Source organism: Ovis aries, chromosome 23 (assembly GCF_016772045.2).
Source record: "Ovis aries strain OAR_USU_Benz2616 breed Rambouillet chromosome 23, ARS-UI_Ramb_v3.0, whole genome shotgun sequence".
Taxonomy (NCBI): domain Eukaryota; kingdom Metazoa; phylum Chordata; class Mammalia; order Artiodactyla; family Bovidae; genus Ovis; species Ovis aries.
In genome coordinates, this window is record NC_056076.1 from 26,205,755 (window position 1) to 26,226,964 (window position 21,210).

Genomic DNA, 21,210 nt, shown 5'->3' on the forward strand with positions numbered 1-21,210 from the left:
CAGAGTTTGGCAGATAAAGAAAAAGTTGGTTTAAAAAGTTCTGATTAGAAGCTAGTGAGCCCTTTGGGAATCATTGTTGGCTTAAGATAGAGAGACCTCAGCCCTTGTAATCAAGCAAATGACACGTCACTGAAATAATCTCAGCTCTCTCACTTGAGAAATATGGAGATAGTCACCAATCAACACCCACTTCTTTAACAGAAATATTGTGTTCATGATGATAATAATTGAGGAAGATTTTGAACTGGGAAGATCTGGTACAAATATAAAAATATTGGGTTGTCAACATTCTGCAACTTAATGTATCAGAGTTTTTACCTTAATATTTAGGTATAATCTCTATAATTTTACCATCTGAATATTTTCCCTTTAATTTTCCAGAAATTATTAAATGAGTAAAGTTTACCTTTTATTATAAACAAAATACAATCTTAAATGCCATTTTTTATTAAAATTTTCTTTTTGTCAAGCTGATCAACTTTTGTTCATTACTTCATATCTGTATATTTTTACATGCTACAATCATGTTGTGTAAACAATTTTGCATGATAATTTGTACTGAATATGGTTTTTCATTTTTAAAAATATTTCGTACTCCATTTTGTCTTATCAGAATGCTTTAAATTGTTTCATTAAGTCAATATATAGCGGGGGTTGACCTTTTTTATTCTCCTTGATTTCATTTTATTATTGCAGATGCCCAATTAACAGCCTCATGAATTTCTTTTTGCTGTCCCAGATGGTTTCCTTAAGATAACCTATATTTAGTTTCCTCTTCCCTCCATGCATACCATTCTTTATAAAAGTCACTAAACTTAAAGGTAGTATTTTGTTTTATTTTTCAAGTTCACTCTCAATTAGTAGATTAGCTTCTTGAAGGAATGGACTATATGTTGCTGATATTTATCTTCTAGATCCCTACCACAGATGCTCAATAACCATTGTATAAATAAATGAGCAAATTTCTGGAAATAGAATAACTATGACATAGAGTTCTTCATGATTCTTGAATACATTGTTCCCAAAAGCATGGCATAATTTTAGAGGTACTAACTGTGTTTTCTTGGGGCAGTATCACCTCAGCATAGCCATCATTATCATCAAAAATATTTTTGGACTTCTTACAGGTGTTCATTGGAAGGACTGATGCTGAAGCTGAAACTCCAATACTCTGGCCACCTCATGCGAAGAGTTGACTCATTGGAAAAGACCCTGCTGCTGGGAGGGATTGGGGGCAGGAGGAGAAGGGGATGACAGAGGATGAGATGGTTGGATGGCATCACTGACTCGATGGACATGTGTTTGAGTAAACTCCAGGAGTTGGTGATAGACAGGGAGGCCTGGCGTGCTGCGATTCATGGGGTCGCCAAGAGTTGGACACGACTGAGCGACTGAACTGAACTGATAGGTGTACTATATCATCTCCAGGTTGTTATAATTTATGCTTCTTTGATTATAAGCAAGGATGAACATTTTCCAAGTACTTTTGCAGTAATAATTTAAAAATATCTATTTCTTCTCTTTAATGCCAAAATAATATTTTGGGTCAGTGATTTTTTTATCATTTTAAAATAAAATTTTAAAACAATGAGGTGAAGATAACACTACTGAAAGTGATTTGAAATTTGGCCTGGTTTCTATACAATTAAATTTAACAATCCTTTAGCAAAACCACTCCCAGAATTGAAGATCCCACATTATAAAATAAATTTTACAGAATGAGAAATTGTAAACCTTAGGCTGAGGTTCTACTTCAGTTATGCAGACCTCAAAGTGCTGCGCTCCTGAATGTAGCCTTTACCCACTTATTCACTCTCTCATCTGTCAGCTGCTTGAACGGCAGTGCAAGACTACATGCTGCATAAAATACTTGCGTGTGTACACGCTCACTCATGTCCAACTCTTTGGGAACTCATGGACTATCGCCCGCCAGGCTCCTCTGTCCATGGGATTTCCCAGGCGAGAATACTGGAGTGGGTTGCCATGCCTTTCTCCAGCGGATCTTCCTGATCCAGGGACTGAACCCGCATCTTTTACATCTCCTGCACTGGCTGGTGGATTCTTTATCACTATGCCACCTGGGAAGCCTGCATAAAATCCTCGACATCCTCTAAATTCCTGTGTCCATTCTGTGTCCGTTTGTTAACTCACTTTCTTCTAGTCTCTTGTGTTACACTTCCTTCTCCAAGAAATTTTGAATCTGTGTTACTTCCTCTACATGAGGTTCCATTCCTTCTCACTTTTTTCCTTCAAAGTACTACCTAATTTTCAAGACCCAGCTCATCCTATGCGTTTTCCATAAGGTTTCCAACTTCCTCAGTCAGAATTCATCTTTCCCACTTGGATCTCTGTTTTGTTTTGATAACTTTGTTTTCAGCCCTATTTTAAAGCACATATCCTATTCTGTCTTTTGTCATAGACATAGGATGGTGTCATGGTTAAAATCATAGTGGCTTTGAATGCCATTTCTACATCACTGCCACCTCGGGCAAGTTTATTCATGTCTCTGTGCCTCAGCCTCCTCATCCATAGAAGGGGCCAATAATCAACCCTGCACCTATGTTGTTAAGGAGGATTAAATGAGATAAGTGTGTGAAGCTCATACACCAAAGACTCAAAGTATGTAAGCTATTATCTTTCTCCTAAGTTTGTGAGTTGCTGAAAAGGAGGATTCTATTTTAATGATCTTTGCATCTCTGATAATTATCACAGAAAATATCAGGTAGTAATAACATAATAAATAACATTTTAAGCTAGAACAAGTTTTCCAGTGGGTCTATATTCTGCTTTGGAAAACACCAATGCAGTCTGGATAAATCTGTAAAGGAATAGACAATCAGATTGATTAAAAGTAAAAGTATTAGGAAAAAACAAAATTGAAAAACTGTGTATCCTTGAAACTGCAGCTTCATTTGATGTGCTTGAATTGAAGAATTGACCCCTCAACTGTTTTTCAAAGTGTTGGTTGATGGGTAAAGTTGGTTTTTTGGGTATATTTCTTAAAATCAATTTATTTTCATTTAAAAGATGCTGCATGTAATAGTGGAATCTGAGACACAGATACATCATTTACAAGTGGAATTATCAAGATCTGGGTCCAAGACTCCTCAGCCAGTGTTAAGAGTACATTTCTAAATCCCCATGGTCACCCATCAGAAAAGCTAAAGTAAAAAAATGGAAAAGATTGTCAAAGATGTAGATTAATTGTAACTCTCACACATGACAGTTGCAATGTAAATTGGTAGAAACATTTTGGAAAATTGTTTGGCAGTATCTATTAAAACAAATGAACATGCACCTACCCTAAGGCTTAGCAATTCCACTTGTTTGATATATACCTATCTTAAATGAATGGATATGTACACTGAAAGACACATATATGAGAATGTTTATCATAGCACTGTTCATAACATCCCCAGATTAGAAGCTGCTCAAGTGTTCATCAATAGTAGAATTGGATAATATATTACAGCATATTCATATAATAGACTACTATACAGCAATGAGAATAACCCTTCCAGTCCATAATACCCCCAAATATATGAATGAAACATACAAGCATAATATCTGAGTGGGAGCCAGATACATATGAGAACAGGCAGCATTATTTCATTTATTCAAAATAAATGAACAAAGCCTAAAAGGAAAAAATAGGCAAAGCTCTGCTGTTAGAACTCAGGCTAGTAGTTACATTTAAAGTCCTTTCTGTTAGTGCTCTAGATCATGATCCAGGAGCTCGTTACATGAGATGTAATTATATGATAAAAACTCACTGAGTCATACGCCTGTGATAGGTCCACTTTTCAGAGGCATAGTAGGTATACCATATTTATATTATATGTTCATTTAAAAAAGCAGGTAGGGGTTTCCCTGGTGGTCCAGTAGTTAAGACTTCGCCTTCCAGTGCAGGGGGTTCAGGTTTGATCTGTGGTCAGGGAACTAAGACGCCACATGCCTTATGGCCCAAACACCAAAACATAAAATAGAAGCAATATTGTAACAAAAACAATAAAGACCAAAAAAAAAAAATGGTCCACATCAAAGAAAAAACTTTTTAAAAGATAAAAAGTAACTGAACCTTCTCTATGAGTCTGTGTAGAACTTCTTAAAAATTTGCTTTTATAAAGAACATTTCAAATCCCTTTACAGCAGGTAGCAAAATACGTTGTGAAGTCCCTTTCCTAAGCCCAGGACTTCTTGGGTCCAAGAGGCATCCACATTTATGCTTCTCCATCTGGAAGACCAACTCTAAGGCTACCTTCCAAGAGTTTGAAGCTAAATAAATAAATAAATAAAATAGCCCTTTCCCTAATCTTTAGTGTTTTAACTCAGTCACAGTAGAATCTGGCAGTAAGCTCAAGTGTTTATTCATCCTGTTTAAAATCTTGGGACCCTTCTTGTAAATGGAATTCCTCTGACACCACAACTGTTTCCAAAGAGGTCAAGAATTCTGGGATGCTTCAGGAATAATTAATATCGACTATTTTCTCCCAGTAGTCAAAACTAAGAGCTTATGTTCCACTCTTGTGTTCTCATTTCCTTGTACTGGAGGTCCATAGAGGAAAGTCAGTATTTCAATGGGAAGCTTGAAAATGGGTGGAGGCAATGGATGCCCCACTTCTGATACGACTAACTTGTTACGTTGTGTGCTGTGTGCTCAGTCATGTTCAACTCTTTGTGACCCTGTGGACAGTAGCCGGTCAGGCTCCTCTACCCATGGACTTTTCCAGACAAGAAAACTGGAGTGGGTTGCCACTTCTTTACTCCAGGGTGTCTTCCAGACCCAGGGATCAAACCCACATTTCTTGTGTCTCCTAGCTTTTTCTACACGTAGGCGAAGGAGGAGAGCGATATATGCTTAGGGTGACTCTGCCCTGTCTCTCCTTTCTGGGTTCACTTTGGCAAAGAACTGCTTATATTACCTTTATTTTGCTAGAAGGATCAGGAAACAAGAAAATCTGTCTCAAATGCAAAGTACCTAAGATTTTTCCAGGTAGCTAATATAGAATAATAATACAAATTTCTTCTTGCTAACTTTAATTTCATTGTGCACCTTTATTTGGGCATCAGAATGAGCTTGATGCTGTCCACAGTTCACTTATTATCACATTCCATGAGATTATGAAGAGTTTGAAACATAATTAGTGTCATTTCTGCTTTCAGTGATAATTAGATTATATATTTGTTGTTCTTTTCATACGTGATATAAGAATCAGCTTGCTGGTTTTCACTCGACTTGATTTAGGGCAAAACTGACTTCTTGTACAATAGTCATGGATATGTCTTCTGTTTGGCTCAGATGCTTAAATCTTCTCCACTTGGCAGATGATCTAACCAGCCCTTCCTTCCACTCATGGCAAAATCTTACTGCTCCTTCCACCTGTTTAGGCCCTCAGTCACGTCCAACTCTTTACAACCCCTTGGACTGCAGCACACCAGGCTCCTCTGTCCAAGGGATTTCCCAGGCAAGAATACTGAAGTGGGTTGCCATTTCCTTCTCTAAGGGAATCTTCTTGATCCAGAATTGAACCAGTGTCTCCTGCATTTGTAGGCAGATTTTTTTTACCACTGAGCCACCAGGGAAGCCTCTTCTACCATGTTACGTTCCAAATTTATTTCCTTCTTATTATTGCAGTCAACAAGATTTTTTTTTTTCTGGCTTCTAGACCTCGTGTCTCTCTCCCTCTCTCTGTCATTCCCTAATATTATAATATTGATTTTTGTCTTACTTTCCTCCAAGGCAATTGCTAGTTGCATATATGAATGCTTTCACTGTTTCTTGTATTTCAACTTTCATTTCTCGCTAATCTCAAGTTCCTCATACTAGAATCATGCCTATTTTCTCTTCTTTATACTTCTGTCTTCTGTCACTCATGCTCAAGTGATCTCATTTTGTTTGAAATAGCCTTCTCATTTATTTCTTTAAATCTTTTCTTTATTAAGCCCTGTTTCGAAAAATATAGAAAAAGAATTCACTTCCTCATCTGTATCTATAATATCTTGTTGGGTGTATTCTATAGCATTAACTGAGGAGTTTAAGCCAAATATTTTAAGAATTTTTAACTTGCTAGTCCTAAGTATGTAAAAAATAAGATTCATTGGATGAGTTATGTTGGAAATTTTTTGGTTTTAAATTTATAAGGAAACTTCATAGAACTTTCCTTGTCCCTATTCTGTGATGATATCTGGATAAATCATCATTCTAACCATTGTCCATCACCACCCAGAATCTATGTTATTATTGCTTTTGTGACCTCAAGTCCCAGACCTTGTGTTTTTCTCAAATTTGCCTTGGAGGAAAGCAAGAAAAAAAAAACATAATCAATATTATAATGTTAGGGAATGACAGAGAGAGGGAGAAGAAGAGAAGTGGTCTAGAGGCCAGAAAAAAAAAAATTGTGTTATGCTCACAGAATCATAAACTGCAGAGAAAAGGGACAGAGTTTTTTTTAAAAAAAAAAAAAAGGAGGAGGAGGAGAAAAGAAGAAGAATGGAAGAATGGAAGAATGGAAGAATAATGATATGGCAAAGAGTAAAGGAAAAAGTGGAAAGAAGGAAAAATGAAAACCAATAGAGATAAAGAGGAAAGCTTGTTTGGGGAAACTCTAGATGGGGGGAAAAATGCTGAGTTTGCATTTACTGACTTCCAGGGATTTTTCTTTGCTAAAAACCACATGGTCACACATGGATTAGCTGGCTTGCATGTTACCATCTGCAGAGACACACTATGTCTTTGTACTCATGGCACAAAAGACTTCATTCTCTTTCTAAGAAACATTTGATTGTATGACAGTCTAATTTATACTTGATGAATTCGCCTTAACATTTAGATAGGAGGTTACTGGCAAACACAATAGAATTTAGAAAAGGAGTAACCAACAGCTAGAAGTCAACCAAACAACAAGTATGAATGGAGAAGCACATCTCATCTTAAATGAAAAACAACCTGAGTCCAGAGGAACTCCACTGATGAATGACACAGCAAAGGATTGTGTATGTGTGTGTGAGTTGCTCAATCGTGTCCAGCTCTTGCAACCCCATGGACTGTAGTTCACCAGATCCTGTGCCATGGGAATTTCCAGGCAGGAATACTGGAGTGGGCTGTCATTCCCTTCTCCAGGGGATCTTCCAGAGGAGTTCCACTGATGAATGACACTGCAAAGGATTAATGGCTGCTATTCCTGAGAAAATGCCAATTCTTTTTTCAGATAGTGTACGTGTATAGGAGAATTTAGGTACAAGTCAGTGGGGATGGATGGAAAGAACTAGATATTGTAAGATTCTTATCAAAGAACCATATGTTTCAGTTGTTCCTGCAGGCTAACATTTCCCTTGAGATGACTGTGATCTCCTGTGGAGTTACAGGGATGACAGTGATTATCTGGCCATGCTTATGAACTCTCTCTTCTTAGAAGAGTCCCTAATGGCAAAGTATAGGTCAGGAAACTTGCCTTTTAATATTAAAGATAACAGTCACAACCATCAATATAGAAAATTATAGCTTCAAAAGTATATCATCAAATAATATTTTATTGGCAGCCATGAATCTTTATGGGTTTTCATTTAAAACTGTGAATGGAATTGAATAAGTACTTTATTATTTTTTTTTTAGTTTTTTATTTTTTAAATTTTAAAATCTTTAATTCTTACATGCGTTCCCAAACATGAACCCCCTCCCACCTCCCTCCCCATAATATCTCTCTGGGTCATCCCCATGCGCCAGCCCCAAGCATGCTGTATCCTGCGTCAGACATAGACTGGCGATTCAATTCTTACATGATAGTATACATGTTAGAATGCCATTCTCCCAAATCATCCCACCCTCTCCCTCTCCCTCTGAGTCCAAAAGTCCGTTATACACCTCTGTGTCTTTTTTCCTGTCTTGCATACAGGGTCGTCATTGCCATCTTTCTAAATTCCATATATATGTGTTAGTATACTGTATTGGTGTTTTTCTTTCTGGCTTACTTCACTCTGTATAATCGGCTCCAGTTTCATCCATCTCATCAGAACTGATTCAAATGAATTCTTTTTAACGGCTGAGTAATACTCCATTGTGTATATGTACCACAGCTTTCTTATCCATTCATCTGCTGATGGACATGTAGGTTGTTTCCATGTCCTGGCTATTATAAACAGTGCTGCGATGAACATTGGGGTACATGTGTCTCTTTCCATTCTGGTTTCCTTGGTGTGTATGCCCAGCAGGGGGATTGCTGGGTCATAAGGTAGTTCTATTTGCAATTTTTTAAGGAATCTCCACACTATTCTCCATAGTGGCTGTACTAGTTTGCATTCCCACCAACAGTGTAGGAGGGTTCCCTTTTCTCCACACCCTCTCCAGCATTTATTGCTTGCAGATTTTTGGATCGCAGCCATTCTGACTGGTGTGAAGTGGTACCTCATTGTGGTTTTGATTTGCATTTCTCTGATAATGAGTGATGTTGAGCATCTTTTCATGTGTTTGTTAGCCATTCGTATGTCTTCTTTGGAGAAATGTCTATTTAGTTCTTTGGCCCATTTTTTGATTGGGTCGTTTATTTTTCTGGAGTTGAGCTGCATAAGTTGCTTGTATATTTTTGAGATGAGTTGTTTGTCAGTTGCTTCATTTGCTATTATTTTCTCCCATTCAGAAGGCTGTCTTTTCACCTTGCTTATATTTTCCTTTGTTGTGCAGAAGCTTTTAATTTTAATTAGATCCCATTTGTTTATTTTTGCTTTTATTTCCAGAATTCTGGGAGGTGGATCATAGAGGATCCTGCTGTGATTTATGTCTGAGAGTGTTTTGCCTATGTTCTCCTCTAGGAGTTTTATAGTTTCTGATCTTACATTTAGATCTTTAATCCATTTTGAGTTTATTTTTGTGTGCAGTGTTAGAAAGTGATCTAGTTTCATTCTTTTACAAGTGGTTGACCAGTTTTCCCAGCACCACTTGTTAAAGAGATTGTCTTTACTCCATTGTATATTCTTGCCTCCTTTGTCAAAGATAAGGTGTCCATATGTATGTGGATTTGTCTCTGGGCTTTCTATTTTGTTCCATTGATCTATATGTCTGTCTTTGTGCCAGTACCATACTGTCTTGATGACTGTGGCTTTGTAGTAGAGCCTGAAGTCAGGCAAGTTGATTCCTCCAGTTCCATTCTTCTTTCTCAAGATTGCTTTGGCAATTCGAGGTTTTTGTATTTCCATACAAATCTTGAAATTATTTGTTCTAGTTCTGTGAAAAATATGGCTGGTAGCTTGATAGGGATTGCATTGAATTTGTAAATTGCTTTGGGTAGTATACTCATTTTCACTATATTGATTCTTCCAATCCATGAACATGGTATATTTCTCCATCTATTAGTGTCCTCTTTGATTTCTTTCATCAGTGTTTTATAGTTTTCTATATATAGGTCTTTAGTTTCTTTAGGTAGATATATTCCTAAGTATTTTATTTTTTTCATTGCAATGGTGAATGGAATTGTTTCCTTAATTTCTTTTTCTACTTTCTCATTATTCGTGTATAGGAATGCAAGGGATTTCTGTGTGTTGATTTTATATCCTGCAACTTTACTATATTCATTGATGAGCTCTAGTAATTTTCTGGTGGAGTCTTTAGGGTTTTCCATGTAGAGGATCATGTCATCTGCAAACAGTGAGAGTTTTACTTCTTCTTTTCCAATTTGGATTCCTTTTATTTCTTTTTCTGCTCTGATTGCTGTGGCCAAAACTTCCAGAACTATGTTGAATAGTAGCGGTGAAAGTGGACACCATTGTCTTGTTCCTGACTTTAGGGGAAATGCTTTCAATTTTTCACCATTGAGGATAATGTTTGCTGTGGGTTTGTCATAGATAGCTTTTATTATGTTGAGGTATGTTCCTTCTATTCCTGCTTTCTGGAGAGTTTTTATCAGAAATGGATGTTGAATTTTGTCAAAGGCCTTCTCTGCATCTATTGAGATAATCATATGGTTTTTATTTTTCAATTTGTTAATGTGGTGAATTACATTGATTGATTTGCAGATATTGAAGAATCCTTGCATCCCTGGGATAAAGCCCACTTGGTCATGGTGTATGATCTTTTTAATGTGTTGTTGGATTCTGATTGCTAGAATTTTGTTGAGGATTTTTGCATCTATGTTCATCAGTGATATTGGCCTGTATACTTTAAAGCTCAATGTTTAAATTGGAATTTGTCTTCTGATTTACAGGGGCCATTCTTAGTTCAAGAATCATAGCCATAATATTCATCATGATTATTTTCCTCTTATTTCAAGAAATGTAGAGAAAGAATTGGCATTAAAATTAATTTCCTCTGATTCAAAGTTGAAAATTGGAATATTGAAATGCATCTTTGGCACCTTGTCATTTTGCTAACATTTATTAGTATGAAAATTAATGTACTATCTCAGGAAACAGACGTTTTCATAGATATATAAGCCCTTAAAAGTATATATTTGTGTTTGCATGATGTATATATTGAGTATTTAGTCTTATATGTGTATTTGTGTTTCCCTGGTCTTCCTGGCATTCACAGGGCTTCCCTGGTGGCTCAGCTGCTAAAGAATCTGCCCTCAATGAGGGAGACCTGGGTTTGATTCCTGGGTTGGGAAGACCCCCTGGAGAAGAGAAAGGCTACTCACCCCAATATTCTGGGCTGGAGAATTCCATAGACTACAGTCCACGGGGTCGCAGAGTCAGACATGACTGAGCAACTTTCACTTTCTTTCATATATTTGTGCAAGATATATATGTATATACCAGAGGCCCCAAGCTTCAGAATCTAATGCCTGATGATCTGAGGTGGGGCTGATGTAATAATAGTAGAAATAAAGTATAAAATAAATGTAATGTGCTTGAATCATCCTGAAACCATCTCCACCCCACCCCCACCCACCCCAGTCCATGGAAGAATTGCCTTCCACAAAACTGGTCCCTGGTGCTAAAAAGGTTAGGGACAGCAGATACATAGCATATGCTTATATATAGAAGAATAACTTAAAGTATAGACTATAACTAGTAGGAGTTCTTTTGAAATCCCATCAGTATGATGGTTACAGTGACATTGTTTTCATAATTACTAATGGTTTGTAATATTACCAGCCATTTTAAACAGCAAATGTAATAATGCTTCATAAATAAGAGCTTGCTGCATAAGTTGAGGACAGGTTTGCTTAGAATGCTGCCACCTTCAGGAAATTTTACCTTATGATAATTTGTGTACATGATATTGAGGAACATATTCCCGTTTAAGAAGCATTAAACATTCTCTGTGTTCAAACTGTAATTCTTCTTTACCTGATAACAAAATGTTGAATAGTACTGCTTATATAAAAAAATTCTATTTTGGAAATCATTTGAAATGGGCTATGTTACTCTATTAAGAAAAAGGAATCATTTTTACTAATAAAACTATAATGTGAATTTTACATACTTTAAAATATTATCCTTGACTTAGCAAAATACTAGTTATGCTTCATTATATAGTTATGCTTCAAAATATAGTTATGCTTCATTAACTCTGTAAGATACGCTGAAGAAAATTATGCTGTTATTTCAAAAATCATCTTTCAGGCAATACTGGGTTGAAATATTATTAATTATTTTGAAATACGTTCGTGGTCATCAGTTCAGTTCAGTTCAATTGCTCAGTCGTGTTCGACTCTTTGCAACCCCATGAATCGAGCACGCCAGGTCTCCCTGTCTATCACCAACTCCATAGCTCACTACAATGTAAATCTACCTAAATCTAAGGATTTATAGAATTTGTAATTGACAATAAACTCCTCACATTTCCTCAATTTTTACCATGTTTTGAAGACTAAAATCACAGATCAATAATAATGAAAAGGCATTTTTAAAAAACATCTTTCTGTGTATAATAACAGTCATATTTATGTTTCTGTGGAAGTAGCATTCTTCCAAAATACTCATTCCTATATAAGAGATATTATCTTATTCTTTTTCAACAAAAAGAACAAATATTGGCCAAAAAATTCATTCAGGATTTTTCATATAAGATGTTACTGGAAAACCCAAATGAACTTTTTGGCCAACTAAGTATTTAATCACCAAAATGATACACTTATTACAAGAGTTAACCATTTTTTCCACTTCACCTCTAAACCCCTATCTCTTTTCTGAGTATCTTTCTCTTCAATGAAATTGATAGAAACATGATGCATATACACAGATGCACGCATTCATACACATACTCATGCACATACATATACAATCACATATAAATTTTGGTTTTGTTTTAATTTTTGCAAAAATTGGATCATATTTTACAAACATAACACTTGAAATAGATTGTATCACTTAGCAACATGTTGGAGATACCCGCTCAGATTATTAGGTATTGACAGATTAATTCATTCACCTTCATGACTATACAATATTTTATACACACAGAAGAATTATTCTTTATTCAATAATTTTGGTTTTGATTTTTGATTTTTAATTTTTAAATTATCATACAGTATAATTGATTGGTGGGCTGTACAGTTTTTGAATTTTAGATTTGTGTAAAACTGAAATTTACAGGTTACATCAGATTATAGAACAATTTCATCACCTTCAAAAACTCTCATGCTATCTTTTTACAGTCACATGCTTCCTCTGTGGGCTTCCCAGGTGGGGCTAGGGGTAAAGAAGACAGTGCAGGAAACATAATGAGAAGTGGTTCGATCTTTGGAACAGGAAGGTCACTTGGAGAAGGAAATGGCAACCCACTCCAGTATTCTTGCCTGGAGAATCCCATGGACAGGAGCCTGGTGAGCTTCAGTCCATGGGGTTGCAAAGAGTTGGAGACACCTGAAGAGCATGCATGCTTGCTTCCTGCATCCCTAACTCTTTGAAACCATTGAACTGTTCTCAAACTGATAGCTTAGTTTTTTGGAAAATATTGTATACCTGGAGTCATTAATGTACACCTTTTGAGACTATAAAAGCTAAAGTGTGATGATTTCTTTTACTTAGCACAATGTCTTTGAGATTCAGCCAATCTGTAGAGTTTATCAATAGTTTGTTCCTTTGATGTGAATTTACAAAAGTTTATTTATCCATTAGAAATTGATGGAGTTTTTGGTTGATGAAGTTTTTGATTATTATGAATAAAGATGCTATAAACATTCAGGTACAGATCTTTCAGTGTGAAAATAATTTTTATTTCTCTCCAGTAAAGGATTAATTTTGAAGAAATTGCCCAACTTTTCCAAACTGGCTGTACCATTTTGTATTCCAGGAAGCAATACATGAGTGGTCCAGTTGCTCCACATCTTTACCAGCACTTGACGTTGTTGGTATTTTTTATTTTAGTTGCTCTAATAGTTTTGTAGTAGTATTTTACCTTGGTTTTAATTTGCATTTACATAATAGCTAGTGATGGGACTTCCCTGATAGCTCAAATGGTGAGGAGTCTTCCTGCAATGCAAAGACCTGGGTTTGATCCCTGGGTCAGGAAGGTCCCTTAGAGAAGGAAATGGCAACCACTCCAGTATTCTAGTCTGGAAAATCCCATGGATGGAGGAGTCTGCTGGGCTATAGTCCGTGGGGTAGTGATATTGATATTGGATATTGATATATTGATATTAATGGCTAGTGGTATTGATTATCTTTCCAAGTGCTGTTTGCTGTCTGTAGATCCTCTTTGGTGAAGTGTCTGTTCAATTTTTTTGTGGAAATGGGAACCCACTCCAGTGTTCTTGCCTGGAGAATCCCAGGGACGGGGGAGCTTGGTGGGCTGCTGTCTATGGGCTTGCAGAGTCGGACATGACTGAAGCGACTTAGCAGCAGCAGCAGCATATAGGTTTTTAAGTTTTCTTACTGTTGAATTTTGAGAGTTCATCATATAGTCTTGATATAGGTAATTTATTGTATATGTGATTTTGCAAACATTATCTCCCAGGCTGTAGCTTGCCTTTCGATTTTCTTAATAATGTCTTAAACAAAGCAAACATTTTTAATTTGGATGAAGTTCAATTCATCATTTTTTTCTTGAATAGATTGAATTTTTGTATCACTTCTAAGAATATTTTACCTAACCCTGGGTCACAAAGATTAAAAAAAAATCTTCTAAGTACTCTAAGATTTAAATCTAGATATATGATCCTTGGCATAATGTATAAGATGTAGGTTGAAGTTCATTTTCTTACCTATAGCTGTCCCATTGTTCTAGCACGATTTCTTGAAAAGATTAACATTTTTTCCAATGAATGACTTTTAAACTGTTGTGGGTCTAGTTTTAATTTACATATTTAAGTGTGTATATACACATATTACTAAAAATGTATGCATATTATTGAGCGTCCCTGGTAGCTTAGATGGTAAAGAATCTGCCTGCAGTTCAGGAGACCCTGAGTTAGGAAGATCTCCTGGAGAAGAGAATGACTACCCACTCTAGTATTCTTGCCTAGAGAATTCCATAGATAGAGGAGCCTGGTGGGCTAAAGTCCATGGGAGTGCAAAGAGCTGGACACAACTGAGCAACTGTGATGTTGGAGAAGACTCTTGAGAGTCCCTTGGACTGCAAGGAGATCCAACCAGTCCATCCTAAAGGAGACCAGTCCTGGGAGTTCATTGGAAAGACTGATGCTGAGGCTGAAACTCTAATACTTTGGCTACGTCATGCAAAGAGTTGACTCATTGGAAAAGACCCTGATGCTGGGAGGAATGGGGGGCAGGAGGAGAAGGGGACGACAGAGGATGAGATGGCTGGATGGCATTACCAACTCGATGCACAGGAGTTTGAGTGAACTCCGGGAGTTGGTGATGACAGGGAGGCCTGGCATGCTGCGATTCATGGGGTCACAAAGAGTCGGACACAACTGAGTGACTGAACTGAACTGAACTGAGCAACTAACATTTTCACTTCACTACATATATTACTGCAAGTTCAGTTCAGTTCAGTTGGATCTCCTTGCAGTCCAAGGGACTCAAGAGTCTTCTCCAACACCACAGTTCAAAAACATCAATTCTTCGGTGCTCAGCCTTCTTCACAGTGTAAGAAGTAATAATTTTTATATGGTGACTTTGTAGCCCTTGACTGACTTTCTTAGTATTTATAAGCTTTTTTTTCTGATGCCTTATGACTTTTACACCCAGTTGTGCCATCTGTGAAGAAAAACCGTTTTTACTTCTTTTTTTCCAAAGTTCAGGCTTTGTATTTATCTCAAAAATTATTGATCAAAAGAAACCAGGCACCCAACAGTATAGACTTTATAATTTTACTCGTATTGAGCTCATGCAAAGAATATGTAAAATTAATTTTTGATGTTAGAAATCAGAAAAATCCTGGTGATTGGAAAGTGGTATGGAGAAATTTTCTAGAATGACAGACATGTTCTTCTATACTTCGATCTGCATGTTGGTTAACTGCGTACATATTTCAAAATTCACTGAACTGCACAATAAAGATTTATGCCTTCTCTATATAAACTACAGGGCAAACAATATCACATTTTGGTTGTATATTTGTTTTTGGTGGGGGAAGATATTGGAATAGTAAAGATTAAGGTAAAGCCCTCCACATGGTTCATTTTGACTCAGGACTCTATCCTTGACTGACTGGGAACAGCAACCCAAAATCTAAACCATGAAACACCCTGTTGGCTGCTATAGTTGAAGATTTATTTTAAATTTTTAGATAATTAAAAATCCAGGGCAACACATGTACACCCGTGGTGGATTCATGTTGATGTAGGGCAAAAACAATACAATATTGTAAAGTAATTAGCCTCCAATTAAAATAAATAAATTATATTTTTTAAAAAATCCAGTAACCAACTATAGAAAGAGAAATGATCATCTCTACTGGAATAATAGGGGATGAACCGTTTTGACTTGAAATCTTGCCCAATATCAAGGTCCTAATGAAAATAAAAGACTCAATTATAATACTTTTAAAATTTAGGATTCATTGTACACAAATATAAATTGATATATTTGATTATTTTTTGTAATTTGAGTTAACGGAGATTACTTTAAAATCATATGGTGGTAAGCAGGCAGTTGCTATATCCATTTGCAAGTAATATAAATAGGTTGGATACAGAATATAATTATGTGTGTTTATAAGTATAAAATATCTAAATGCAGTTGAATAAAATATATACTCAGCGCAGTTCAATGTGCATTCTTTCTCCTGGAATAAGTAAAATGTGTGAAATAAGTAGAACAAGTGTGAGTTACTCTGGTTGAACATTAAGCTGAGTGTAAGGCACCAGTCCCTGATAAGAAAAGAATGTGGATCTGTTTTTCAGAGTGAGAACTGTTAAGGAGGTGCAGTTAGCTTTGTCAATAGCAACTGTAAATAGCAAATGAAACAGAAAAACAGAGATGAGTTCTAGAACATTTGTTTCAATCTTCTATTTCCACTTTATTTGCCTACAAATTTCCAAAGGTATTAAGAATAATGAAATGGAAAAATACATTCCATCTTTTAAAATGTGAAATAAAAGTTTTTAAACATTCTTGTAAAAATATCTGATACATAGATATAAATTTGAGTTAAGAGGAAATCATGTTCTTTCCTTAAACCAATAGACACACGATGTCAAAAGGGTGCCTAGCTTCCTATTCCCCTGGCTTTTGACCTGTACAGCCGCCCCTTCTGCTCATACGGAATTGTTGCAAAGACTTGAGACTTGGAGTCTTTAAAATCCTGGGACATCCGAGATGCCTTGGAAATTCCTCTTGTCCCTTATCTTGGAATTATCTCTGAAGAGTTATGGGTCACTTTGGGCTTTATTATTCCTCAGCCTCTGTGGAATCCTTTTAACAGGGAGCTTGGGGTGGAGGGTGGAAGTCCAGTTGAGCAAAAATCTTTTGAAACCTTGATATGGGAAGAAGATATGGTCAAGTTGTGCTTTGTCAAGAATTTGGAACTTCTGGGTTTAGAAAATATGCTTAAAACGTGCCTAAGTGTCAAGGTAGAAAATATTTGGAGACTCGTTTTGTTTCAAAAACTACCCTTGAATTAATGTGGGTGCAGTTCAGGGGAGTCAATAAACCTGTCTAGGCTATTGAATAAACAGACCAGGGCAAGGATTTAAATCTAAGTAGTCTCTACTCATTAAAAAAAAAAAAAAAAAGCATCAATATTCTTTAACATGTCTAATAAAATGACCAAGTGTTTTATGAGAAAAATTAGCAATCTCATGCCCATTCCTTATGACCTGCCTACCAGGGGCAACCCACTTGCACGTCTGCTTCTTCTCGGGTTTCTTTCAAATTTTAAATGTACTCAAGTTTGAAAATTGAGGTACAATCCGTTAAATTCCTTTTATGGAATATGACATGATCATTTAGCTCTTTTTAAAACCAACAAATGGAAAAACAAAACAAAACAACAACCTGGTTTTGATACAGACGTTCCTCTCTCAACGCATGGTCCCAATGCAGCTATGCCATCATTTGGGCTAAGCGTAAAATTCAGTGCTTCCATTATTCTGACTGTATTGTTCACAGTGAATGACACAGCACATATGATCACATTTCCTTTTTGTGTGTGCAGTTTTCCATTTTCCTTGGAGTTTGTTAGCAGTCATTTCACTGCTTAGATTTCTATGTACTTTTCATTAAATAATTTCCAGTACTTTCACAGAGCTCTGAAAACTTAGATAATTATTCACCTAAGTGAATGAAAACAACTTTCTTTATTTGTTCAGTTGTTTGACTGTTTTTTTTTTTCAAGCTTCCCTTCTAGGGTATACTCTGTCAGCTCCAGTTTGACCTGCTGTTCTTATCATATTCGCTTTAGGGCTCCACTTCTCTCTTAGTCTTAGCATTTTCTATTCCTTCTCTTTTGCTGGATCTCTTATTCCCTAGGCCTCATCTCTCGTTCCAGGTCTCATCTTTTTGCTTTTTAATCTATTCCTTGAAGAGAGCAGCTTCTGAGAAAAGGCACATTAGAAATCATCATTTTGAGACTTGACCTTATGACAATGCCTTTATTTTACTCTTACACTTAATTGATTGTATGACTAGATATAGAATTCTAGGTAAGAAATTAATTTCCCTTCGAATTTCAAATATATTGCTCCATTATCTTCTGGCTTCCAAGATTGTTGTTCAGATTTTTAGTTAGTGGGATTTTGGCAAAGAGAATACATATTTGTGTTCAGTCAGTGATATTTAATCCTCTTTATTACACCACACTGATTTCTTATTCTCTCAAATATTTTCGATCTGTTCATGCATGAGAGATTTATTTTTTTTTAAAGGGCAAGAGGTAAAGCATTGATTTGCACTTTCAGTATGTTATTATAACATGAATAATAATTTGTAAAAAATGAAAACAAGTTTTGATAGAGCAGTGTTACAATACAGTTGAAAAAGAAAGTAAAGAGATCAGGAGAGTTCCAGAAGATATCAGAAGAACTTTGGCGTTATTGAATATTTTATAACCTTTCTGATTGAGTAGCTATTCCTTTTTTTATGGCTCTTAAATTTAAGATGGAAGCCTAAAAATTGTTTGGCCAGTTCTATAGTTTTGTTCCTATGTTACCAGAACTTTCTAAAACTCAGATTCTTTAAAGACTAATGATACAAAAAGAGTTCCATTGTAAAATCCTTAGTTATGCTTCACCTATGAAACATCATTTTTAGTAATATATCTCTGACATTGAAATCATACCCTTTATGATTATCCTTGAGCCTTGTAACTGTTCATGAATTCAATTAGCTTAAATCCACAAGCATCAGATTGAATGTAAAGAGATATAGCTTCTGATAGTTATACCAATTTCTATTTCTATCTCAAACATATAAAGTTTGAAACGTAAGCTTCTTCTTTTTTTTTTTTTTTACTTTACAATACTGTATTGGTTTTGCCATACATCAACATGAATCCACCACGGGTGTACATGAGTTCCCAATCCTGAACCCCCCTCCCACCTCCTTCCCCATACCATCTCTCTGGGTCATCCCAGTGCACCAGCCCCAAGCATCCTCTATCCTGCATTGAACCTAGACTGGCGATTTATTTCTTATATGATATTATACATGTTTCAATGCCATCCTCCCAAATCATCCCACCCTCTCTCTCTCCCACAGAGTCCAAAAGTCTGTTCTATACATCTGTGTCTCTTTTGCTGTCTCGCATACAGGGTTATCGTGCTTCTTATCTCTCACATTAGCACTTTTTTTAAATAACTTCCACTTAATTCTGCACAATGATGAAAGAAGATGACATTGGATCAAGAATCAGGAGATCCAACACAGGAGAGAAGAAAATGCTCAGGATGCTGGTGAAAGAAAGACCGAGTATGATAACTGAATATCCAGCCTGAAGAGCAAACTATTCAGGTCAGAGGAGGATAAGGATTTGTATAGACCAGTGATATATTTGAATGATTTGCATTTCTCCCAGATATTTCAGGCATGACAAGTACATACAAATCTCAGTAAACAAAGCAGAGAAAAGCATGAGATATCAAGCTGTACAAATGTTAAGCTCAGTGTACAGAACGTGTATTAGTGTTGACTGTACATGGTAGACCTAATGGGAACGTGGTTTAAATTTGAATGTAGCAAAGTTGGACATTGTTCATATGACCTTGAAAATGTAGTCAAGCTTCAGAAGAAATAGTTCATGGTCCTCCTTTGCTTAGACCTTATGTCTTGTGTTCTCTCTGGCCAGCATCACTTTGCCAACAAAGGTCCATATTGTCAAAGCTATGGTTTTTTTCCAGTAGTCGTGTACAGATGAACTGGACTGTAAAGAAGGCTGAACCCTGAAGAATTGATGCTTTTGAATGGTGGTGCTAGAGAAGACTCTTGAGAGTCCCTTGGGCAGCAAGGAGATCAAACCAGTCAATCCTAAGGGAAATCGACCCTGAATATTCATTGGAAGGACTGATGCTAAAGCTAAAGCTCCAATGTTTTGGCTACCTGATGTGAAAAGCCAACTCATTGGAAAAGACCCTGATTCTGGGAAAAATTGAGAACAGGAGGGAAAGGGGGCAACAGAGGATGAGATGATTGGATGGCATCACCAATTCAGTGGACATAAGTTTGAGCAAACTCCAGGAGGTAGTGAAGGACAGGGAAGCCTGGTGTGCTGTAGTTTCTGGGGTCACAAAGAGTCGAAAATGACTTAGTGACTGAACAACAGCAACAACTGCCCAGCATACTTTTCCACAGGAAATTGATTGATTCACTGTTTTAATCATGGAGGTCCTTGCTCAAACATCACTTCTGTGATCAATCTACTGAAAATAACACCTGCAATCACCTGCTCTGTTTCACTCCCTTCCTGCTGCTGCTGCTGAGTCGCTTCAGTCGTGCCCGACTCTGTGCGACCCCAGAGACGGCAGCCCACCAGGCTCCCCCGTCCCTGGGATTCTCCAGGCAAGAACACTGGAGTGGGTTGCCATGTCCTTCTCCAATGCATGAAAGTGAAAAGTGAAAGTGAAGTCGCTCAGTCGTGCCCGACTTTTAGAGACGCCATGGACTGCAGCCTACCAGGCTCCTCCGTCCATGGGGTTTTCCAGGCACGGGTACTGGAGTGGGGTGCTGTTGCCTTCTCTGCATTCTCTTCATAGGACATATTAATTCCTAAAATTACTCTATTTGAAAAACTTTTTATTTTCTGTCTGCTTCTCTGCTGTGTCCCTACACTTAGAACATGGTCTGGCATATGATAGATGCTCACGAAAGGCTGTGGAATGAGGAAACCCAGTGGATGGTGAGCTCCTGGAAGCAGAGAATGCCTTGTTCACCACTGTATCTTCAACTCTTCACCAAGTGTTTATAGTTCTAGGCATTCCAGGAATCTGTGGCGAATGACTGAATGAATGAAATCAAAGGTGAGCCATTCTCTTGAAGTGTGTAATAGAAGTATAATGTTGTAATCTTTGGAGTGTTTGCATGATTAGAGAGAAGTCCTCTGTGCAGTAGAATTCAGGATGACTGATGGAATACATTCTGTCCTCGTCTGTGGGGGATCTGAGAAGCAAGTTCTGATGTGTGTGTGCTATGTTCTCTCACCCCCAAGACAGTGAGTAAATTCAAATGAGCGTGATTACTAACACGGTTAAAATGGGATAAGTACATCCCAGGGTCACTGTCAGTTTGCAGTCCTTTTGGAGTTCTGTCTGTGAGAGGTACTCTGCTTCTTCCCTCTCTTCTCTGTATTTGTAGATATTCATGGTTTATACAAAGTTGGCCAAAAAAAAAAAAAAAAGGAAATAATTTTGTACATTATCTATGAATAATGTAACCAGA

At 36.8% G+C, this 21,210-nt stretch overlaps 1 protein-coding gene across 1 annotated transcript in view; it reads left to right on the plus strand.

The window, feature by feature from the left end:
- The window catches only part of DSC1 (desmocollin 1), a 357,493-nt gene that overhangs the window by 211,782 nt on the left and 124,501 nt on the right, over positions 1–21,210 (plus strand). The window contains exons 5-6 of the mRNA XM_004020454.6: positions 1,128–13,286; positions 20,609–20,792. The gene's annotated coding sequence lies outside the window, so the exon portion shown is untranslated. The remainder of the gene's footprint in view (positions 1–1,127; positions 13,287–20,608; positions 20,793–21,210) is intronic.